Source organism: Lygodium microphyllum, chromosome 13, assembly GCF_053477565.2.
Source record: "Lygodium microphyllum isolate KBCC chromosome 13, Lygodium_microphyllum_v1.1.10, whole genome shotgun sequence".
Classification (NCBI taxonomy): domain Eukaryota; kingdom Viridiplantae; phylum Streptophyta; class Polypodiopsida; order Schizaeales; family Lygodiaceae; genus Lygodium; species Lygodium microphyllum.
Genome location: NC_141147.1, coordinates 72,716,451 through 72,742,839, shown reverse-complemented (window position 1 = coordinate 72,742,839; position 26,389 = coordinate 72,716,451). Strand labels below are relative to the sequence as shown.

Sequence of the window (26,389 nt, the reverse complement as noted above, 5' to 3'; positions counted from 1 at the left end):
TTGTAAGGTGGAAGGGTTGGCATTAGTGGTTGTTGTTGCATGCTAGTATTGGATCTTGAGAAAAACCCCTTATATTCCAAAACTCCAGTCACGGTACTATTGTCAAAAGGAACTGTGGGGCCTATTGAGTCATAGGCCCTTGTTGCAATCAAGTACCTAATAGACATCGGAAACATTTCTTTATGGGTGAGCATAAATATCAAAACCAAGACTCAAAATAAGTTCTCTACAGGTTAATTAATATACTAGTCTTAGAAAGATTTGTTACATGTGAGCACATAAAATCAATACTTGTGTAACTAGCAATTTAAATGGAGTTCAAACAATCAATATTGCAATTTTCTCTTTCAAATTTCTTAATGTATACCATTATGTACCAATTATGGAACCTTATCACTCAAGATTACCTGTCGTCTTGTTGGGTGGTGCTGAGTAAGGCATTTGTTGTTTGGCCAAAAGCAATCCGAATGGCATTCGTGGCTATTGATTTAGCCCGGCATTCACGATTCTCAAAAGATAGGTCTTATTCCTCTCAACGTGGAGCTTAAACATGTCTAAAATAATGCATTGAAGATGTTAGAAGATGGAAGCATATGTGTATGGTGCCCTGAACTCAAGTTTTAGACATAATGTCACTATAGCCAAAGTTCAAAGTGTTTTGTAAAATGTAACAAGATCGGGTTTTAAAAACAGGGAGACCTTCATATACACACATATTTCAGGTTTAGGAGCCTATAGTTAGTTTCAAATGCAAAGGTCAAACGATCCTAGTCCACACCTCATGATCTCTCCTCGTGTTTTGTGGTGAGAAGTCGGCGATATCTTGAATTGTGTGCACCTTCTTACCTTTAGAGGAGCAATTTATAGAGCTCCAGGCTCGCCGTTGATGGTGTAAGCATCAGAAACGTTGGGGCCAGCTCCTGATTGCAACGCTTTCTTGATCACCAGTTCCGTATCCGAGTTCCACCATTCACCTAACATGGCATTTTGAATGAATATTAAATGGCTATATGTACTAGAATGATTGAAGCTTAGTTTGAAGGCAATTTGAATCTGTAACTACGCAAATAGAATTTCTTTCAAACTTACCAAGAACCAAAGGTATTTCCTTGGTGGGAGTCGGGAAGGGATAAGGTGCGTGGAGTTCGGGGAGGATGACAAGAGCCCCGTGGACGGTGGCGCGCATCCAAGATATGTGGGCATGCCAGAAAAGGGTCCCCCTTTGGCCGAGCAACGTAAAGTTATAGAGGTAGTTGTGGCCGGGCTGGATTGGACATTGGGTAATGTAAGCCGGTCCATCGAACCAACCGGTGCGTAGTTGTCTAACTCCGTGCCTTGAAGAATATGTCAAGGCACAAGGGGAAGTAATTATGGACATGGATAAAGCGATAAGAGAGGAGGCGTGCATGTACTACGGCGGTCTATCGTGCTAATTCATTCCCATAGGTTCGATTTACTAATGCCCTTGTTCCTTTGAAATCACGCATTCGATTCCACCACCGAAACCTTTGCTGTTAATCAGGAATTAGTGACAAGGCCTTACCAATGGATAGTTATGTTCTTATCGGGCAACTCGTTGCTGACTTTGATGAGCAACCGATCCCCCTCACGAGCATATAGGGTTGGGCCAGGGAATTGGTCGTTGATGGTCACGATGCGCTTTGTGTGGCAAAGGCGGGTAACATTGGTGTACTTGACCTGATTTGGGAAAACATTCGTATATAAGCAATGTCAAATCCACAACATTAACGAGATCGAAGGGGCGGTATCTTGCGTCTCATGAGATGTTGTGGTGCCGATGGTTGATGAACTCTATTATTTTTTATATGTTTTTCAATGGGGAAAGAGCAAAAGCTAGCTAAGCATAAGTGTAATACGTTAATGTACAGGACCATTTCCTGGAAGGAAACATAAAAACTTAGTAGGGTTCGTGAAGAAGGCTGTGCACAATTCGTCGACTTACATGGAACGCAAAGCGGCGAGTGAGAGGAGCTGGTGGTCGATGACCTACACGGGGGTGGGGGTGGGGGTGGGGGTGGTGATGGAGATCAATATCTGCAAGGCTAGTATCGTGAGGAGGAGCACTAGCCGCCGCCGCCATGTTCCATGCAGACACGAAGAAGAAGGAGCAGAACGAGAGGCATAAGAAGGTCATGCTTCGAGATAGAGAAAAGACGGCCATGGCGCCGAGAGGGTCTCTCTCTCTATGCCTGCGCGACTAGCTGTGTAGACACAGTACTATTGATTGACTTGCATTTCAATAGCCACCAATGTAGATATATGAAGGCCATACACCAAGTTTGTCCACTCAGTATTTGTTAACCTAAAAAATGGTGGATCAAATCTAGATTTAAGAACAACCACAACTTTAAATGGATATATTTGCTTGTTTTATGCAATCAATTGTTTCAATTGTAGTAAGTCATTCACTATCCTAATCCAAAGCCAAAGTAAAAGCACAAGTTTTGAACATGCATTCCACTTTATAGCATTTGTCACATCTTTCGATAGCTTTAAGTTACATCTACACCGTATCCTTAATTCGTAGTTGTAACCATTCCTTAAGATAGAATGCTTGAAGGACTCTTTTGTTCCAATCCACTATAGAAAAATCTCCACTAGTTCTCTTGCTGCTAGTTTTATGATATAACTTGAATGTCGATCACATTAATTTTCCTAGTTAGGTATACAACTAGTTATTATCAATGCGTGGAATTAGAAGGATATACTTTAATGATTAAGGGGAAAAAATGTATGAACATATTCAACCAAAATTTCGAGAGTGCTAGTCAAGTTAGAACATGAGCTTGAGATACACATCTCATATATGTGTCTTTTTGCACATGCACATGTTGGATTGGACATTAGCAAATGTGTGGGGTCCAACCTTATGATATTTAAACTCCATTGCATGGCCTTCCAATGGTTTAGAGCATCATTTATGTCTTTAACTTTGATAGTGTGAGAGCGATTCATATGTGGTTGCAATAGCACCAAAGAGAATCTATTATTGAAGGATTATACATTTGTTGTCATGAACTTTCTTATTTCACACCTCAATATCACGGATTGTACTCCTTCTCTATATAAAAATTGATGTATTGCAAATAGAAAAACCATGGAATTAGTACCAAAGGTTGACTAATTTATTGTCCTCGAGCATTTGTTAAGGCTATAATAAAGAAACCTACTAGATGGTCATAGTCAATTTAAATGTGATTAGTTTTTTTTTGCTTCAAGGAAACATTGTTAGTATGTTCAACTACCTAATAGGAAATAATGTCTACAAAATAACCAACAAAGCATGATCGAGGGCACTCAGAATTAGAAACACTTAAGTGTGTAGATAAAAATTGTGAGGATAATAATGCACTAGGAGTGCTTAGTTGAAACAAACCCTTGAAACAAACAAGAATGATGCATGAACTCATTAGAAAGGTTCTAAAGTACTCAAAAATAATGACCAAAATGAAATACACTTCAATATAGCCATTATTAAGCCATTTTTAAATTGATCCAACCCTCAAATTTGGAGGTGGGATTAGAAGAGAGGTGAGGTGCAAACTCGACCCTAAAAAGTTTGAAAAAATGTAAAAAAACAAAAAAAAGTTTAAAAACAACTAAAGATTCTAGATGGTTCATAGTCTTTTTTAAAAACTGACTTTAAACTTGGAAACTTGCTAACAATAAAATAGGCTCATGATTTGTGGCAAGGTTATTGCATTTTCAAAGCTTGTGCACAAACTTCTTGACTAAATCCAAAATGGTGCTATCCTCATGATACTAGCCTTGCAGATATTGATCTCCATCACCACCACCACCCCCGTATAGGTCATCATCATCATCACCCACCACCAGCTCCTCTCACTCGCCGCTTTGTGTTCCATGTAAGTCGAATGAATTATGCAAAGCCTTCTTCACGAACCCTACTAAGTTTTTATATTTCCTTCCAGGAAATGGTACTGTACATTAACGTATTACACTTATAGTTAGCTAGCTTTTACTTTTTCCCCATTGAAAAACATATACAAAATAATAGAGTTCATAAAGCATCAGAACCACAACATCTCATGAGACGCAAGATACCGCCCCTTCAATCATTAATATTGTGGATCTGACATTGCTTATATACGAATGTTTTCCCAAATCAGGTCAAGCACACCAATGTTACCCGCATTTGCCACACAAAGCACATCGTGACCATGAACGACGAATTCTCTGGCCCAACCCTATATGCTCGGTCTTGAGGGGGATCGGTTGCTCATCAAAGTCAGGCCCAATAAGAACATAACTATCCATTGGTAAGGCCTTGTCATTAATTCCTGATTAATTAAGGCACAACAAAAGTTTCCGTGGTGGAATTGAATGCGTGATTTCAAAGGAATAAGGGCATTAGTAAATTGAACCTATGGGAATGAATTAGCACGATAGACCACCGTAGTACATGCATGCCTTCTCTCTTATCGCTTTATCCATGTCCATAATTACTTTCCCTTGTGCCTTGACATATTCTTCAAGGCATGGAGTTAGACAACTACGCACCAGTTGGTTCGATGGACCGGCTTACATGATCCAATGTCCAATCTAGCCCGGCCACAACTACCTCTATAACTTTACATTGCTCGGCCAAAGAGGGACCCTTTTCTAGCATGCCCACATATCTTGGATACACGCCACCATCCACGGGCCTCTTGTCATCCTCCCCGAACTCCACACACCTTATCCCTTCCCAACTCCCACCAAGGAAATACCTTTGGTTCTTGGTAAGTTTGAAAGAAATTCTATTTGCATAGTTACAGATTTAAATTGCCTTCAAACTAAGCTTCAATTATTCTAGTACATATAGCCATTTAATATTCATTCAAATGCCATGTTAGGTGAATGGTGAAACTAGGATACGGAATTGGTGATCAAGCAAGCATTGCAATCAGGAGTTAGTCCCAACATTTGTAATGAAAGAGACCTAACTGTCCTAACTAAGGGAGAGAAGAGAGAGAAGGACTACAGGAGAAGAGGGAGAGGAGAGAGAAAGACATGAAGAGAGAGAAAGAGAGGAAAGGGAAGAAGAAGAAGAAGAAGAGGAAGAAGAAGCCATGGAAGCTTGAGAAGGTGAAAAGAGAGTTTCTTGATAATTTTTGTGTTGCCTCAAAATATCCTCCTACACCTTATATACTGTTAGTGTGACTGGTATGTTCCCATGCCATGTTCCCATGCCATGTTCCTGTGATCCCCGCTCATTACAAACCATCCCGTCTCATAAAGTTTTTGTCCTAAAAAACAAGGGATGTTGTCCTATCCTGTAAGGGTGTGCTGTAGGAAATCATCCATAACTTTGTGTGAGAAACTTCGAATGGGACAATTGAGGTGTCGTTACGGAGCCCATGAGATGTACTTGTTAACCGTTAGACAAACAAGGTGGAAAATTTGGAAAATCTAAAGTGGAGGACAAAGGCCAATGCAAAAGTGAAACAGAAAACGAAGGCACGCCAAGAAAAATATGGAAGCACAAGAAATGAAGAAAAGTCCTAAATAAAGGAAAAAGATGCACAAGGAAAAGCGCAAGTCAATACTTTTGTAAAAGAGCGCAAGCACATCATGATTTAATTTAAGGAGCATCGGGCTCTCACCCGTGCAATTTGTAAATGTAGATGGGCGGTGGAAAGGAAGCTAGGAAGATAGAAGGACAATGGGAAAAAGGGCCTAGGCCATGGTTGGCCATGAAAAAAAGGGGATAAGGGGATGACCGCCCAAAAGGGATTTAGGGTTTTGTATATAAAGTTGAAAAGTGAATGAGAAGCTCATTCTTGTGTGTAGCCAACGCTTCATCTTCTTCTTCTCTTGTTTCTTTCATTCTTGCTTGTGCTTGAGTGAGGGATTGAGGGAGTGTGAGGAAGTGAGGGAGCGAGTGTGTGAGAGTGAGGGATCGTGGAGAAGAAGCTCCCCATCTTCTCTCTTCATCTTCTCTTCTTCTCTTCTCTTCTCTTTTCTCGTGTGGCTATGGAGGATGGAGCTTGATGGAGGGGGCTTGAGGTTGCTTGAGCTTGCCACAAGGATCGTGGAGCTACCGGAGTGCAAGAGAGAGGAGGGAACTCGATCGAGCATCAAGGTAAGCTCACTACACTTGTAAGATAGGCATTGCGCGTCGGCTATGTGAGAGGTAGCCATGGCCGCTCGGCTTGAAACGCTTGATCAATAAGCGGTCCGTAGGTCTCAGGGTAGAGCTCTGTAGCTCCCCTCCATTTTGGTTCCATTACCAGGACCAATAGAATCGAGCCTTGTGTGCCGCGCGCATCGAATTGAGCATAGAAGTAGGGTTTGCAGCCCGAACCGGTGCTCGAGATAGTTAGGAGATTTAGGAGGTTTTGATCCTCGGAGCAAGTAAGTATTTTTATTTGTTATTGAATATTAGAGTAGGACCATCCATCTCCATCTTTGGTTTTGATTTTTGTTGCATTAGGTTAATATTAGGATAGGAAAAAGAAGGAAAATTGAAGGGTTCTGTTGCTGGAAACAAGGAAATAGGGGCACAGATTCAATCTTTTGGTTGGAAGAGTGTGAGGGCTTAACTTCTGAGGTTAGACCAGGCTGGAATGGGGCAATAAGAGGCCCAGGGAACCAGGAAAGACCACATTTGACATTCTGCCTTGTGAAGAGAGTGAGCTTGAGAGCGAGGGAGAGAGTAAACACCACAACCAAACATGTGTTGCCCTGTAACAGCAGCCCAAACCATTCTCATGAAGCATGATCAACCAGAGAACATAGTTAGGAGACATAGATCACATAAGCATCTTCAAGCTCTTGATGTAAACCTGTAAGTACATTACCACAACTAAGATCACAACTGCCAAGCACTATTTCAGTCCCAAACAATCCCCAAATGCATATTAGAGTGTGTACCATCCATGGGAAGCATCAATACTACATGCATAACATGCTCTAACCAATAGGCATTAAATATCCACTAAGAAGTGCAATCAGCCCTGCTCTAAACAACATGAAATCACTGTCCAAAATTGAGGAGGCAGTGGCTCAAATCAGCCCCAAAACCATATCCAAGTCATGTGACATCATCCCCAAATATTCGGCATCCAAAAGGCGTAAGTATGATTCAAGTATCCACCTCGCAAGCATGATCCATGAGCATGTAACACAACCAAACATGTGCTTCCTTGTAAGAGTAGCCCAAACAATTCACGAAGGATGATCAACTAGAGAGCACAGTCAAGAGACATAGACTGCATAAGCATGTTCAAGCTCTTCATGTAAACTTGTAAGTACATTACCACAACAAAGGTCACAACTGCCAAGCACTATTTCAGTCCCAAACAGTACCCAAATGCATATGAGAGTGTGTACGATCCATGGGAAGCATCAATACAACATGCATAACACCCAAACCATAGCACGTAACCAATAGGCAGTAATTATCCATTGAGAAGTGCGATCAGCCCTACTGTAAGTAAAAAGCATGAAATCACTATCCAAAACTCAGGAGATAGTGGCTCAAATCAGCCCCAAAGGCATATCCAAGTCATGTGGTATCACCCCCAAATGTTCGGCATCCAAAAGGCATAAGTATGCATCAAGTATCCACCTCGCAAGCATGATCCATGAGCATGTAACACAACCAAACATGTGATGCCCTGTAATAGCAGCCCAAACCGTTCATGAAGCATGCTCAACTAGATAGCATAGTCAGGAGACATAGATTGCATAATCATCTTCAAGCTCTTCATGTAAACCTGTAAGTACATTACCACAACCAAGATCACAACTGCAAAGCACTATTTCAGTCCCAAATAGTCCCCAAATGCATATCAGAGTGTGTACCATCCATGGGAAGTATCAATACTGCATGCATAGCACGCAAACCAGAGCACTAACCAATAGGCATTAAATATACACTAAGAAGTACAATCATCCTTGCTCTAAACAGCATGAAATCACTGTCCAAAGCTGAGGAGACAGTGGCTCAAATCAGCCCAAAAAGCATATCCAAGTCATAAGACATCATCCCCAAATATTCGGCATCCAGAAGGCATAAGTATGCATCAAGTATCAACCTCACAAGCATGATCCATGAGCATGTAACACAACCAAACATGTGTTGCCTTGTAACAGTAGCCCAAACTATTCACGAAGCATGATCAACTAGAGAGCACAGTCAAGAGACAGAGACTGCATAAGCATGTTCAAGCTCTTCATGTAAACCTATAAGTACATTACCACAACAAAGGTCACAACTTCCAAACACTATTTCAGTCCCAAACAATCCCTAAATGCATGTCAAAGTGTGTACGATCCATGGAAAGCATCAATACAACATGCATAACACCCAAAGCATAGCACGTAACCAATAGGTAGTAAATATCCATTGAGAAGTATGATCAGCCCTGTTGTAAGTAAACAGCATGAAATCACTGTCCAAAACTCAGGAGGTAGTGGCTCAAATCAGCCCCAAAAGCATATTCAAGTCATGTGGCATCACCCCCAAATGTTTGGCATCGAAAATGCATAAGTATGCATCAAGTATCCACCTCGCAAGCATGATCCAGGAGCATATAACACAACCAAACATGAGCTGCCCTATAACAAAAGCCCAAACCATTCATGAACCCAAAAAGCATATCCAAGTCATGTGACATCATCCTCAAATATTCTGCATCCAAAAGGCACAAGTATGCATCAAGTATCCACCTCGCAAGCATGATCCAAACACCATGAGCATGTAACACAACCAAACATGTGCTTCCTTGTAAGAGTAGCCCAAACAATTCACGAAGGATGATCAACTAGAGAGCACAGTCAAGAGACATAGACTGCATAAGCATGTTCAAGCTCTTCATGTAAACCTGTAAGTACATTACCACAACAAAGGTCACAACTGCCAATCACTATTTCAGTCCCAAACAGTACCCAAATGCATATGAGAGTGTGTACAATCCATGGGAAGCATCAATACAACATGCATAACACCCAAAGCATAGCACGTAACCAATAGGCAGTAATTATCCATTGAGAAGTGCGATCAGCCCTACTGTAAGTAAAAAGCATGAAATCACTATCCAAAACTCAGGAGGTAGTGGCTCAAATCAGCCCCAAAGGCATATCCAAGTCATGTGGCATCACCCCCAAATGTTTGGCATCCAAAAGGCATAGGTATGCATCAAGTAAACACCTCGCAAGCATGATCCAGGAGCATGTAACACAACCAAACATGTGCTACCCTGTAACAAAAGCCGAAACCATTCATGAAGCATGATCAACAAGAGAGCATATTTAGGAGACATAGATCGCATAAGCATCTTCAAGCTCTTCATGTAAACCTGTAAGTACATTACCACAACCAAGTTCACAACTGCCAAGCACTATTTCAGTCCCAAATACACCCCAAATGCATATCAAAGTGTGTAAGATCCATGGGAAGCATCAATATTGCATGCATAACACCCAGAGCAGAGCATTAACCAATAGTTACTAAATATCCACTAAGAAGTACAATTAGCCCTGCTCTAAACAGCATGAAATCACTGTCCAAAACTAAGGAAGCAGTGGTTCAAATCAGCCCAAAAAGCATATCCAAGTCATGTGACATCATCCCCAAATATTCGGCATCGAAAAGGCATAAGTATGCATCAAGTATCCACCTTGCAAGCATGATTCATGAGCATGTAACACAACCAAACATGTGCTGCCCTGTAATAGTAGCCCAAACTGTTCATGAAGCATGATCAACCATAGAGCACAATCAAGAGACATAGACTGCATAACCATGCTCAAGCTCTTCATGTAAACCTGTAAGTACATTACCACAACAAAGGTCACAACTATCAAGCACTATTTCAGACCCAAATAGTCCCCAAATGCATATTAGAGTGTGTATGATCCATGGGAAGCATCAATACAACATGCATAACACCCAAAGCATAGCATGTAACCAATAGACAGTAAATATCCACTTAGAAGTACGATCAGCCATGTTGTAAGTAAACAACATGAAATCACTGCCCAAAACTTAGGAGGTAGTGGCTCAAATCAGCCCCAAAGGCATATCCAAGTCACGTGGGATTACCCCCAAATGTTCGGCATCCAAAAGGCATAAGTATGCAGCAAGTATCCACCTCGCAAGCATGATCCAGGAGCATGTAACACAACCAAACTTGTGCTGCCCTGTAACAGCAACCCAAACCATTCATGAAGCATGATCAACCAGAGAGCATAGTCAGGAGACATAGATCCCATAAGCATCTTCAAGCTCTTCATGTAAACCTGTAAGTACATTACCACAACCAAGATCACAACTGCGAAGCACTATTTCAGTCCCAAACAATCCCCAAATGCATATCAGAGTGTGTACCATCCATGGGAAGCATCAATACGACATGCATAACACCCAAACCAGAGGACTAACCAATAGGCATTAAATATCCACTAAGAAGTACAATCAGCCCTGCTCTAAACAGTATGAAATCGTTGTCCAAAAGTAAGGATGCAGTGGCTCAAATCAGCCCAAAAAGCATATCCAAGTCATGTGACATCATCCCCAAATATTCGGCATCCGAAAGGGATAAGTATGCATCAAGTATCGACCTCGCAAGCATGACCCATGAGCATGTAACACAACCACACATGTGCTTCCCTGTAAGAGTAGCCCAAACTGTTCAAGAAGCATGATCAACCAGAGAGCACAGTCAAGAGACATAAACTGCATAAACATCTCTAAGCTATTCATGTAAACCTATAAGTACATTACCACAACAAAGGTCACAACTACCAAACACTATTTCAGTCCCAAACAATCCCCAAATGCATATCAGAGTGTGTACGATCCATGGGAAGTATCAATACAACATGCATAACACCCAAAGCATAGCACATAACCAATAGGTAGTAAATCTCAACTGAGAAGTACAATCAACCCTACTGTAAGTAAACAGCATGAAATCACGGTCCAAAACTCAGGAGGTAGTGGCTCAGATCAGCCCCAAAAGGCATATCCAAGTCATGTGGCATCACCCCCAAATGTTTGGCATCCAAAAGGCATAAGTATGCATCAAGTATCCACCTCGCAAGCATGATCCAGGAGCATGTAACACAACCAAACATGTGCTGCCCTGTAACAAAAGCCCAAACCATTCATGAACCCAAAAAGCATATCCAAGTCATGTGAAATCATCCCCAAATATTCGACATCCAGAAGGCATAAGTATGTATCAAGTATCCACCTCACAAGCATGATCCATGAGCATGTAACACAACCAAACATGTGCTGCCCTGTAAGAGTAGCCCAAACTATTCACGAAGCATGATCAACCAGAGAGCACAATCAAGAGACATAGACTGCATAAGCATCTTTAAGCTATTCATGTAAACCTATAAGTACATTACCACAACAAAGGTCACAACTACCAAACACTATTTCAGTCCCAAACAATCCCCAAATTCATATCAGAGTGTGTACGATCCATGGGAAGCATCAATACAACATGCATAACACCCAAAGCATAGCACGTAACGAATAGGTAGTAAATATCCACTGAGAAGTACAATCAACCCTACTGTAAGTAAACAACATGAAATCACTGTCCAAAACTCAGGAGGTAGTGGCTCAAATCAGCCCCAAAAGGCATATCCAAGTCATGTGGCATCACCCCCAAATGTTTGGCATCCAAAAGGCATAAGTATGCATCAAGTATCCACCTCTCAAGCATGATCCATGAGCATGTAACACAACCAAACATGTGCTGCCCTGTAACAAAAGCCCAAACCATTCATGAACCCAAAAAGCATATCCAAGTCATGTGAAATCATCCCCAAATATTCGACATCCAAAAGGCATAAGTATGCATCAAGTATCCACCTCACAAGCATGATCCATGAGCATGTAACACAACCAAACATGTGCTGCCCTGTAAGAGTAGCCCAAACTATTTACAAAGGATGATCAACCAGAGAGCGCAGTCAAGAGACATAGACTACATAAGCATGTTCAAGCTCTTCATGTAAACCTGTAAGTACATTACCACAACAAAGGTAACAACTGCCAAGCACTATTTCAGTCCCAAACAGTTCCCAAATGCATATGAGAGTGTGTACGATCCATGGGAAGCATCAATACAACATGCATAACACCCAAAGCATAGCACATAACCAATAGTGTAATATCTCCACACAATAAAAGTTAGTTGGTTAGTTCGAAAGTTAGTTAGTCAAAAAAATAAGTTAGTAAGATTACTAACTAAAGACTAACTAAGCTAAAAACTAACTAGTATTAATTATTAATCATTTTTATTTAATTTAAAATATTTGTATTTAGAAAATCGAGAGTCGTAAATTCGATATTTTTCTTGGATTGGCAAAGACCATAGCTACCCTTCACGTAAATTACAATGTGAATGAGACTTATGAGTTATATTAATCACTAGGTTGATGTGTATAGTTTAGATGGTCCAAAAATATTAGATTTTGGGCAAAGCTAGTATATTTTAGATATTTTAGATATTATCCTTTTTTTTAAAAGATATGGAGATTTTTAGAAACTGGATGTCATTTAAAAGAAAAGACAAGAGATATTTTAGTTAGTTTGGAGATTTTATAAAAAGAAAAAAATAAAGAGAGGATTTGTGAAATCGTATGCGCCGCGATCACAGTACACAGGCAGTGGACAGCACTTCGAATAGAGAAAAGAAGAAAGAGTGAACTGAGAGCTTTCTAACCAAGTGTCTTGGGTTTTACCCCCCTTTCAGAGCCAATGGAACCATTAGATTTATGATTTGAGCATCAGATCACTGATTTTTCCAAGATCCCCCTCCACAAAGAGCTCCACTTCTCAACCACAAGCCCTCTTCTCTAATTCACTATAAATATGAGGTATGGGAGAGGCATATAGAAGCATAAGGAGACCCTGAAAGGCTGCAAGAGAGAGGGAGAGAGAGAGTATACCCCTCCAAGAGATTGTGAGTGAGAGCTTGAGAGAGAGAGAGAGAGAGAGAGAAAGAGAGAGAGAAGAGTCACCCCGAGAGGCTGCAAGGAAGGGAATTAGCTCAATTCCCTCTATCTCGATCCTCGACTTAACCATTTTCTCTTACACTCTCCCATCTTGAATCTATTCCACCTCCTTAATCTCTTGAGTCTATTTGCGGACGATGGCCTCCAAGCGAAGAATGTCACGTGTGGATGACAATCTTGCAACTAGAAACAAGGCTTCGGACAAAGGCATCACTATCAATCCAACTGCGGTTCCTGTCGTAAGTAATGTATTTTCAAATTGATAGATGCTTGCTTTGATTCTTGTATGAGATACGTTAGGCCCCATACTATGATGCACGAGTATAGGTCATGGAAAAGGATAAATTCCATCTCACCTACTCGGAAGATGGAGTTTGTGAAGTGCATATATCAAGGGAAGATAATTGCACCTAGGTACATATGACTTATTTACTAGTAGAGCAATTACAAGGAAGAATTAGTCAAGCGTTATGAATGCCATAGTCGTCAAAAGAACGATATTAAAAAATTGTGCACACAAATGCTAGATTAAAGTATAGTCAAGGGTTATAAATAGCATAATTGCTAGAAGAATATGACATTAAGAATTATGAATAGAGAAGTACTAGTATAAAGTCTAGATACTTCAAAAGTACTTAGCCTAAGAACCCAAATATTAGGAAAAACTGGATTCTAGCTCAATGCACGACCTATTGGAGTCTAATTAGTTGAGATCATCTCGCACTTATCTTATTAAGTACTCACACGTTATGCCTATAACATGTTTGATATATGAGGATAATTTTCTAGTTGTATCATGACTTGACTAAGAGCTAGTACAAGAAATTGATCATAAGGGTTAAAACTAGGATGTCTTGAGATCCGTTGGATAACAGTGACTTTTGCCAGTCCAAATCCAGGGTTGGGTTACCAATCAAGGTAAGTGACCCATAGAACTTACATCATGAATAGTGTTTGAACCCTTAACATAAGCCCTAGCCAAAGGAAAGAAGTGTTAAGATCATGTTCTCATAGTATTGCTCTTAGATCCCAAGGGGAAGAACAAATATACGATAGAAATGTTATATCATCTATTCTTGCATTGTTTTGGAAAGAATGCAATTGGTTTTGTTGGTTGATCAAACAATATCCTAAATGCTTTTATATTCAACTAGTTGTTAGTTGTTGTTTGGATGATTATTCCAAGTGCTTGTGATTTATGGTAAATGCATGGCAAGGGTCTGTGATGACAAGTCGCCATGGGAATAAAGGAATGTTTTCTTGGAAAATGATATTAGGCTGAATGCCTTGTTTGTGCTTGATTCTTAAAGGATTTAATTAAGGAAGGATATATTATATGGGTGGATCACCTCCATGGTCACACCGCGTATTAACTCGAGAGGGCACTGCTCGATTCATGGGCCGAAGGTCAAGTGGTGAAAAGGCCAACCACGGGAGTGATGTTTCGCTCCTAGACAGCTTGCGGGTCACTTGGAGCTCTAGACACCCCTTGCTAGGTCTAGAATGGAGTTGAAGACCTCCGTGGCCCCCAACATCTGGGCATGTTGGGAGATCCTATTCTAGATAAAGGATTGAGTTTGTGGTGCCATGTGAATTGGACCAGTTACTTCTGCAGGGCAGAAGGGATACTTCTGTTGGACAGAAGAGAAACATAATTTCTCCTGTATGGGCGGGAGACAAAGATTAACTTGAAGATAAGTTAAGGAACTTGTTTGATCTTGTTTGTCAATAGATTGCATTTCTCTGTTTTTGTGTCTGTGCTGTAAGTTATGCGAACGAACCCTGTTCCCTAAAAGGCTTAATTAATGAAGCTGGCTTTAAGTGTCACACATAAATGTGGTAGGATCTAATTAGAAAACTAAAGCTATTAAGGGAAGCGGGTGGGCGGAACCCCCAATGGGTCCATCCTACGGTAGGGTGGTCCCAGAGAACTAGGAGGCTTCTCACAAGGTTTACCATCTTCGACCTTAGAAATTGTTAGGATAGAACCTCGATTCATGCCGTTTTAGGGGACCAGAATGGGACTATGCCCTATGGGCAGGGAGGTTGAGCAATGCATCCCTCTCGTTTTCCATTCTCTTTGAACCAAGTGCGGCATGGATCTGCTTCGGATTGGGTATCTCTGTGTAAAGTGGGATGTCCAAAACCCAACGCTAGAATGCTAACAGGAGACATTGACAACTAGGAACCCGAATTTCAGGTCGATCCTAGTGGGTTCGGTCGTGAACGTTCTGTTGCGAGGCGGATTCGAGAAACCCTAGGTGACAAAACTTGAAACATTCCCTGGGAGTGCCGGGTAGCGACCCTTAGATTTGTTTCTCGATAGACCGCTAAAAGAGTGCCTGGAAAGCCAATGGGTGGGCACCTCACAATTGGTATCAAAGCAAAACTTTATGATGATACATGATTGATTAACGTAGGGTTTGTAGACATATCCTGAACAAATTAATCTAAGCATTATGGCTTGATTGTTAGCACCTTCTATACCCACGAATGTTGACATGCAAGAGAAGAAATTCCTTCTCAAGCAAATTAAGGCACCCGAGTTTGATGGAGAAGGGATAGACATCGCAGCAGAGGTAGAGATTTGGATTGAGTCAATGGATGACTATTTCTTTGCTTCGGGAACTGCCTCTACCAATCAAGCAATGATAGACAAACTTAAGTTAGTTGGCCAGGCTCGATTATGGTGGAAGCAATGGTGCAAAGATGAAGGTGTTTCTGAAGCCGCTATTACTTGGGTTCAGCTGAAAGATGCTGTACGCAGACGATACCTTCCGCCAACCTACCAGACTTTGAAGATGAATGAATTCTTCAAGCTAAAGCAACTAGAATTAACTTTGGAAGCTTACTACTCAAAGTTTGTAACCCTACTAAAATATGCACCACCTATGGATATTGCGCAACAAGTATCCAAGTTTTTCCATGGCCTAAACACTCCTCTGAACCACCGCCTTGAAGCAATGCATCCAACAGACTTGCAAGACGCATTATTCCAAGCAAATCCAATCATCCAAGAATTTAAATCAGAAGATTATATTAAAGATGACTCTCGAGATCTAGGTAAGAGATGCCATACATGTGGAGAGATAGGGCACATCCGTAGGAGATGTCCCTACCGTCAATGTTTCCATTGCAATGAACTAGGACATGTCCAAGCAGACTGCCCTAGCTTAAGTCTAGAAGATATGGAGCCTCCAAGAAAACGAAGCTACACAAGTGCAGTCTTTAGATATATAAAGGAATCAGATGAAGACGAAGACTTAGAACCTACTACACCACTTCATGATTATTAGAAATCCTAGAAATTTTGTCGACATGAAATACAACTTGTATCGGAATAAACTTTACTCTTAACTTGAGTAATATGAGTTGCATCTATTTTGAGCCTAGAACTTGCAAATGATTAGAGATACTTTGGCAAGGAGTGATAGTTATAACATGCAATGAATTTCTCTTAAGTCATTTCTTCTCAACTAATATAGATTTGGTCTTACGAGGATGTCGAAGCTTGGAAGTATTCTTTAGTATTACAAGCAAAGCCAATTGTCCATGGAACTCAGTCTCGAACTAAGGATAGGACAATCTGGAAATGTAGTTTCCAAGATAAAGGACCACTCCAATCTGCTAAAAGAATCCTAGGACACTTTGGTCTAAAGAAGAAAATCCTGCAAAGGACAACCAAGAACCTTGTGACCGCAAGTGATAAATCTCCGCGCTCTTTCTATTGTAGGGAGTTAGGTCATTTCAAAAGGGAATGTCCAAAGCACCCTAAACACCGATGCTCCGAGTGCCACAACATTGGACATAACTATATCAATTGTCCCAATGGAACTCGAAGAGAACTTGAGCTTACAAGAAATAAGTCGTACAAGCTCCAGTGATCTAAAATATACCAAGTGCTTAGGAAAAACCTAGAAGATATCCATGAGATGTAACTACAATAAATTTTCTATTGTAACCAAGACTCAAATATATCAAATACCATAGGTTGTTTTTTCAAAAGACCGTATGTCTGTGAGAGATCAAAGTAGCGCAGCGAAAGCATGGTGGGTCCATATCCCACAGGTTTCAAAATGATACCCCCCATTTCTCTCGAGATGAGGACATCTCGATTTCTCTAAGGGGAGGAGGATGTAATATCTCCGCACAATAGAAAGTTAGTTGGTTAGTTCGAAAGTTAGCTAGTCAAAAAAATAAGTTAGTAAGATTACTAACTAAAGACTAACTAAGGTAAAAACTAACTAATATTAATTATTAATCATTTTTATTTAATTTAAAAAAAATATTTAGAAAATCGAGAGCCGTAAATTTGATATTTTTCTCAGATTGGCAAAGACCATAGCTACCCTTCACGTAAATTACAACATGAACGAGACTTATGAGTTATATTAATCACTAGGTTGATGTGTATAGTTTAGATGGTCCAAAAATATTAGATTTTGGGCAAAGCTAGTATATTTTAGATATTTTAGATATTATCCTTTTTAAAAAAAAGATATGGAGATTTTTAGAAACTGGATGTCATTTAAAAGAAAAGACAAGAAATATTTTAGTTAGTTTGGAGATTTTATAAAAAGAAAAAAATAAAGAGAGGATTTGTGAAATCGTGTGCGCCGCGATCGCAGTACATAGGCAATGGACAGCACTTCGAATAGAGAAAAGAAGAAGGAGTGAACTGAGAGCTTTCTAATCAAGTGTCTTGGAGTTTTACCCCCCTTTCGGAGCCAATGGAACCATCAGATTTATGATCTGAGCATCAGATCACTGATCTTTCCAAGATCCCCCTCCAAAAGAGCTCCACTTCTCAACCACAAGCCCTCTTCTCTAATTCACTATAAATATGAGGTATGGGAGAGGCATATAGAAGCATAAGGAGACCCTGAAAGGCTGCAAGAGAGAGGGAGAGAGAGAGTATACCCCTCCAAGAGATTGTGAGTGAGATCTTGAGAGAGAGAGAGAGAGAGAGAGAGAGAGAGAGAGAGAGAGAGAGAGAGAGAGAGAGAGAGAAGAGAGAGAGAAGAGTCACCCCGAGAGGCTGCAAGGAAGAGAACTAGCTCAATTCCCTCTATCTTGATCCTCGACTTAACCATCTTCTCTTACGCTCTCCCATCTCGAATCTATTCCACCTCCTTAATCTCTTGAGTCTATTTGTGGACGATGGCCTCCAAGTGAAGAATGTCACGTGCGGATGACAATCTTGCAACTAGCAACAAGGCTTCGGGCAAAGGCATCACTATCAATCCAACTGCGGTTCCGATCGTAAGTAATGTATTTTCAAATTGATAGATGCTTGCTTTGATTCTCGTATGAGATACCTTAGGCCCCATACTACGATGCACGAGTATAGGTCATGGAAAAGGATACATCTCATCTCACCTACTCGGAAGATGGAGTTTGTGAAGTGCATATATCAAGGGAAGATAATTGCACCTAGGTACATATGACTTATTTGCTAGTAGAGCAATTACAAGGAAGAATTAGTCAAGCGTTATGAATGCCATAGTCGTCAAAAGAACGACATTAAAAGATTGTGCACACAAGTGCTAGATTAAGTATAGTCAAGGGTTATAAATAGCATAATTACTAGAAGAATATGACATTAAGAATTATGAATAGAGAAGTACTAGTTTAAAGTCTAGATACTTCAAAAGTACTTAGCCTAAGAACCCAAATATTAAGAAAAACTAGATTCTAGCTCAATGCACGACCTATTGGAGTCTAATTACTTGAGATCATCTCGCACTTATCTTATTAAGTACTCACACGTTATGCCTATAACATGTTTGATATATGAGGATAATTTTCTAGTTGTCTCATGACTTGACTAAGAGCTAGTACAAGAAATTGATCATAAGGGTTAAAACTAGGATGTCTTGAGATCCGTTGGATAACGATGACTTTTGCCAATCCAAATCCAAGGTTGGGTTACCAATCAAGGTAAGTGACCCATAGATCTTACATCATGAATAGTGTTTGAACCCTTAACATAAGCCCTAGCCAAAGGAAGGAAGTGTTAAGATCATGTTCGCATAGTATTGCTCTTAGATCCCAAGGGGAAGAACAAATATACGATGGAAATGTTATATCATCTATTCTTGCATTGTTTTGGAAAGAATGCAATTGGTTTTGTTGGTTGATCAAACAATATCCTAAATGCTTTTATATTCAACTAGTTGTTAGTTGTTGTTTGGATGATTATTCCAAGTGCTTGTGATTTATGGTAAATGCATGGCAAGGGTCTGTGATGACAAGTCGCCATGGGAATAAAGGAATGTTTTCTTGGAAAATGATATTAGGCTGAATGCCTTGTTTGTGCTTGATTCTTAAAGGATTTAATTAAGGAAGGATATATTATACGGGTGGATCACCTCCATGGTCACACCGCATATTAACCCGAGAGGGCACTGCTCGATTCATGGGCCGAAGGTCAAGTGGTGAAAAGGCCAACCACGGGAATGATGTTTCGCTCCTAGACAGCTTGCGGGTCACTTGGAGCTCTGGACACCCCTTGCTAGGTCTAGAATGGAGTTGAAGACCTCCGTGGCCCCCAACATCTGGGCATGTTGGGAGATCCTATTCTAGATAAAGGATTGAGTTTGTGGTGCCATGTGAATTGGACCAGTTACTTCTGCAGGGCAGAAGGGATACTTCTATTGGACAGAAGTGAAACATAATTTCTCCTGTATGGGCAGGAGACAAAGATTAACTTGAAGATAAGTTAAGGAACTTGTTTGATCTTGTTTGTCAATAGATTGCATTGCTCTATTTTCATGTCTGTGCTATAAGTTATGCGAACGAACCCTATTCCCTAAAAGGCTTAATTAATGAAGCTGGCTTTAAGTGTCACACATAAATGTGGTAGGACCTAATTAGAAAACTAAAGCTATTAAGGGAAGCGGGTGGGCGGAACCCCTAACGGGTCCATCCTACGGCAGGGTGGTCCCAGAGAACTGGGAGGCTTCTCACAAGGTTTATCGTCTTTGACGTTAGAAATTGTTAGGATAGAACCTCCATTCATGCTGTTTTAGGGGACTGGAATGGGACTATGCCCTATGGGCAGGGAGGTTGAGCAACGCATCCCTATCGTTTCCCATTCTCTTTGAACCAAGTGCGGCATGGATCTGTTTCGGATTGGGTATCTCTGCATAAAGTGGGATGTCCAAAAACCCGACGCTAGAATGCTAACAGGAGACATTGACAACTAGGAACCTAAATTTTAGGTCGATCCTAGTGGGTTCGGTTGTGAACGTTCCATTGCGAGGCGGATTCGAGAAACCCTAGGTGACAAAACTTGAAACATTCCCTCGGAGTGCCGGGTAGCGACGCTTAGATTTGTTTCTCAATAGACTGCTAAAAGAGTGCCTGGAAAGCCGATGGGTGGGAACCTCACAAATAGGCAAAAAATATCCACTGAGAAGTACGATCAGCCTTATTGTGAGTAAACAACATGAAATCACTGTCCAAAACTCAGGAGGTAGTGGCTCAAATCAGCCCCAAAGGCATATCCAAGTCATGTGGCATCACCCCCAAATGTTTGGCATCCAAAAGTCATAAGTATGAATCAAGTAAACACCTCGCAAGCATGATCCAGGAGCATGTAACACAACCAAACATGTGCTGCCCTGCAACAAAAGCTCAAACCATTCATGAAGCATGATCAACCAGAGAGCATATTCAGGAGAAATAGATCGCATAAGCATCTTCAAGCTCTTCATGTAAACCTGTAAGTACATTACCACAACCAAGATCACAACTGCCAAGCACTATTTCAGTCCCAAACAGTCCCCAAATGCATATCAAGGTGTTTACGATCCATGGGAAGCATCAATATAGCATGCATAACACCTAAACCATAGAACGTAACCAATAGGCAATAAATATCCACTGAGAAGTATAGTGAGCCCTGCTGTAAGTAAACAACATGAAATAACTATCCAAAACTCAAGAGATAGTGGCTCAAATCAGCCCCAAAAGCATATCCAAGTCATCTGGCATCACCCCCAAATGTTTGACATCCAAAAGGCATAAGTATGCATCAAGTATCCACCTCGCAAGCATGATCCAAGAGCATGTAACACAACCAAACATGTGCTGCCGTGTAATAGAAGCCGAAACCATTCATGAAGCATGATCAACCAGAGAGCATAGTCAAGAGACATAGATCGCAGAAGCATCTTCAAGCTCTTCATGTAAACCTATAAGTGCATTACCACAGTCAAGGTCTTAATTGCCAAGCACTATTTCAGCCCCAAACAGTCCCCAAATGCATATCAGTGTGTGTACGATCCATGGGAAGCATCAATAGTCACTAACCAATAGGCATTAAATACCTACTAAGAAGTACAATCAGCCCTGCTGTAAGTAAACAACATGAAATCACTATCCAAAACTCAGGAGGTAGTGGCTCAAATTAGCCCCAAAAGCATATCCAAGTCATGTGGCATCACCCCCAAATGTTCGACATCCAAAAGGCATAAGTATGCATCAAGTATCCACCTCGCAAGCATGATCCAAGAGCCTGTAACACAACCAAACATGTGCTGCCCTGTAACAGAAGCGGAAACCATTCATGAAGCATGATCAACCAGAGAGCATAGTTAGGATACATAGATTGCAGAAGCATCTTCAAGCTCTTCATGTAAACCTATAAGTGCATTACCACAGTCAAGGTCTCAACTACCAAGCACTATTTCAGCCCCAAACAGTCCCCAAATGCATATCAGTGTGTGTACGATCCATGGGAAGCATCAATACTGCATGCATAACACCTAAAGCAAAGCAGTAACCAATAGACATTAAATATCCACTAAGAAGTATGATCAACCCTGTTGTAAACAACATGAAATCACTATTTGAGATAGACATCTACCAAAGTACTGCTGACATAAAGTTCTATTTCCAATCCTCTTTTCAAAATTTATAAGTGTACTTTACAGCTTATTTCTAGGGATTGTATGGTGCCACAAGCCTTCAAAGTGCAAAAAACTTTCGCAGAATCAGGAGATATGCCTTCCAGCTGCATACATATCCTACAATCAATGCTTTCCATGCCATCATGCATATCCAATGGATGGTTTATTAAACACATGGCATGGTTTTGCAATGTCAACCGTTTCAATCGTCGATCCCATCTTTAGATTCAGAAGTCTCTTGCACATCAAAGGGTTGATATCGTTTTTCTGATTCCTCAGAATTTTTAGAATTCCCAACCACCATCCTCGATGACTTTCTCTGCGTTGTTGACATACCCCCATGAGAGCATTCCTGCCCCCTAGCATTGTTGACATACCCTACCCCTATTCAAGCAACACAATCACTTGAAAACACAAAAATGTCAAGCTTCAATATGAGCACAACCACAATTAGCAAATATAATGACAACAATGTGCAAACACCCTCACCTCTCTAAGATGTTGCAGCCCTCAATCTAGATTTACTGAATATCATGGAACAGAATATACCTACAAGACCTATACAAACTCTACACACAACAAAAAGTGCTTTGAAGTACAAAAAAAAAAAATATTGAATATCACGTATGCTAAAACCAGATTTAAAAACCTAATGCAACTGCGAAAGAAATATTTTCATTTTAATACTAGCCAAAACAACTTGTATGATAACTCTACATCAAAACAGCCCATGCAAAGGCAAAATAGATCTTGTCATTTTAATACTAGCCAAAACAGCCCATATGTACAAGGTATGTGGCATGAACATGAGAAAATAGGAAGGGGTCCTTGAAGGCACATAAGCATTAGCAGGATCATACAAAATGGTATGAAAATCCACTACAGAAAATGGACTCTTCTAGTAACCATAACTAGTATTTGCTACACTACTCCATTTGCAACACACTAGTGCACCAATCTTGTAATCCTCTCTTTAAATCTTCTATGGCAGAATGAGCGAACCAAGATTTTGAAATCTGCATGATAAAAAGACCACCAAACTATAAAAAGACCACTCACCCAACGCCTTGACACCTTGTCTTGTAGTGCCCCCTCAATCAAAAACTTCATGTAGGCCATAACATTGAACCCGCAACCGTTGCTATTGGGTTGCTGAGGGCAAGTAGGTACAACTAGATCTAACTCATGCGGCCTCTTCAAGTCATCACTAAGCTCTATATCTGTTGCAAAGAGCGCAAGACTCTCTAGTGCATGGTGCACAGTTGGTAAACACTCGCGAGCCTCGATCAACCCAAGGAAGTAAAAATACAAAAGGCTTATGCCTTTGCCTTCTAAATGTGAAACCCTCTTAAATTTAGGGTTGTAAAGGGCATACAAAACCCAATTATTTTCTCATTAACAAAAATAATATTTAAATGTCCAAGTCAAAGAGTATATTCAATAACAATGATATTGATAAAACCCTAATTTAACCATGCAAATGTTTACCTCAAGATAACTGGAAAAAAAATAAATGTCAATCTCGATGCATCCACACCATAAAAGAAATTTAGCAACACTCGTGATTTTGGACGTGCCGCACTCACAAACAACTGAGTACCATAAGCTATCAATGAAGCACACCCTCTCAAGAATCTCTGATGATAAGGTGTGTTCCATCCACCTGGAAAAGAAGCTTCGATTACCAAACCAACATACCCAAATGCATACATAACAATGTACTATGATATGCAAAAAATTTACTTACAAACCAAATAGGTTGAGAGTCTGAGTAGACGCCTCTGAGCCAACAATGGACTGTATCATTGTAGTACCAACCTCAGCATGTACACTTGTCTCTATCCTGTACACAAAACTATGGTACTAAAAACACTACGAATCACACAATATTACATAAAATATTAAAAATAGATACCATCAACCCTAAACCTGCAACGAGCCATCTGGCCCCTCATTTGCAAGGGACTCCCTCCTATGCATTGTGGCTCAATAGTGCCATTGAAGATCACAAATATATATGCACATACAGCCTCCTCAGATGATAACAGTGAAGAGATGCCAATAGTGGTCATATCATCCCCAGCACATGGACCTCTGGATCTCAATCCCCTCTGTCGAGGGGCACACTATCTCTACTATGCATAAATCAATACATAGCTTTCAACAGATAAAATGAGCTCTGATTAGGAGAGAACTACAATATTAAAACCACCTCAAGACTCACCAATGGGGGCGATATGGGCTGCGACTCAAGATTCAAACCTTTGAATGTTGATAGGAAGGCCTGCGAAGCACTTCGAAATTGTGGAATAATGCACTCAGTTGATGTGAGACCAGGTTCTTGAGGAGCCCATTTTGGGTCCTAGTCTCCATCATGTGCATTTCCATCGCTAGTAAGATCTCTAACATGGGGTCTAGCTATGTCATCATCGCCGACTACACCATCATCACCATCTTCATAATTGTCAACCCCTTCAGAAAAAACCCCAGGTCTCCTTTTATGCCTCTCGTTCTGCTCCTTCTTCTTCATGTCTGCGTGGAACATGGCGGCGACTAGTGCTCCTCCTCATGATACTAGCCTTGCAGATATTGATCTCCATCACCACCACCAACCCCGTATAGGTCATCATCATCATCACCCACCACCAGCTCCTCTCACTCGCCACTTTGTGTTCCATGTAAGTCGAACGAATTATGCAAAGCCTTCTTCACAAACCCTACTAAGTTTTTATGTTTCCTTCTAGGAAATGGTACTCTACATTAACGTATTACACTTACGCTTAGCTAGCTTTTGCTTTTTCCCCATTAAAAAACATATAAAAATAATGGGGTTCATAAACCATCAACACCACAACATCTCATGAGACACGAGATACCGCCTCTTCGATCGTTAATGTTGTGGATCTGACGTTGCTTATATACGAATGTTTTCCCAAATCAGGTCAAGTACACCAATGTGACCCACCTTTGCCACACAAATCACATCGTGATCGTCAATGACCAATTCCCTGGCCCAACCCTATATGCTCGTGAGGAGGCTCAGTTGCTCATCGAAGTCAACCAACGAGTTTCCTGATAAGAACATAGCTATCCATTGTTAAGGCCTTGTCACTAATTCCTGATCAATCAAGCCACATCAAAAGTTTCGGTGGTGGAATCGAATGTGTGATTTCAAAGGAAGAAGGGCATTAGTAAATATAACCTATGGGAATGAATTAGCACGATACACCACTATAGTACATGCATGCATTCTCTCTTATCGCTTTATCCATGTCCATAATTACTTTCCCTTGTGCCTTGGCATATTCTTCAAGGCATGGAGTTAGACAACTATGCACCGATTGGTTTGATGGACTGGCCTACATTACCCAATGTCCAATCCAGTCCCGGCCACAGCTAACTATATAACTTTACGCTACTCGGCCAGAGGGAGACCCTTTTCTAGCATGCCCACATCTCTTGGATGCGCGCCACCATCCACGGGGCTCTTGTCATCCTCCTCGAACTCCACACACCCTATCCCTTCCCAACTCCCACCAAAGAAATACCTTTGGTTCTTGGTACATTTGAAAGAATTTCTATTTGCATAGTTGCAGATACAAATTGCCTTCAAAATAAGCTTCAATTATTCTAGTACATATAGCCATTTAATATTCATTCAAATGCCATGTTAGGTGAATGGTGGAACTCGGATACAGAATTGGTGATCAAGCAAGCGTTGCAATCAGGAGCTGGCCCCAACGTTTTTTATGCTTACACCATCAACTGCGAGCCTGGAGCTCTATACAATTGATCATGTAAAGGTAAGAAAGTGCACACAATTCAAGATATCGCCAACTTCTCACCACAAAACACGAGGAAAGATCATGAGATGTGGAACAGGATCGTTTGACCTTTGCATTGAAACTAACTATAGGCTCCTAAACCTGAAATATATGTATATATGAAGATCTTCCTGTTTTTAAAACCCGATCTTGTTACATTTCACAAAACACTTTGAACTTTGGCTATATTGACATTATGTCTAAAACTTGAGTTCAGGGCACCATACACATATGCTTCCGTCTTCTAACATCTTCAATGCATTATTCTAGACATGTTTAAGCTCCACGTTGAGAGGAATAAGACCTATCTTTTTAGAATCGTGAATGCCGGGCTAAACCAGGAGCTTTTCCTCAGCCTTGCAAACCACACACTTTTAGTGGCGGAGGTTGATGCATCGTATACAAAACCCCTTTCCACCACGAATGTCATTCGAAACAACGAATGCCTTACTTAGCACCACCCAACAAGACGGCAAATAATCTCGAGTGATAAGGTTCCAAAATTGGAACATAATGGTAGTTCTATATACATTAAGAAAATTGAAAGAGAAAAATGCAATATTGATTGTTTGAACTCCATTTAAATTACTAGTTACACAAGTATTGATTTTATGTGCTCACATGTAACAAATATTTTTAAGA

The 26,389-nt window shown here is 40.6% G+C and overlaps 2 pseudogenes; one reads left to right on the top strand and one right to left on the bottom strand.

Moving 5' to 3' along the window:
- Nucleotides 1-480: 480 nt before the first annotated feature.
- On the bottom strand, nt 481-2,226 carry LOC148026761 (laccase-22-like; annotated as a pseudogene).
- LOC148026760 (laccase-4-like) lies at nt 2,181-26,202 on the top strand (annotated as a pseudogene).
- Nucleotides 26,203-26,389: the final 187 nt, after the last annotated feature.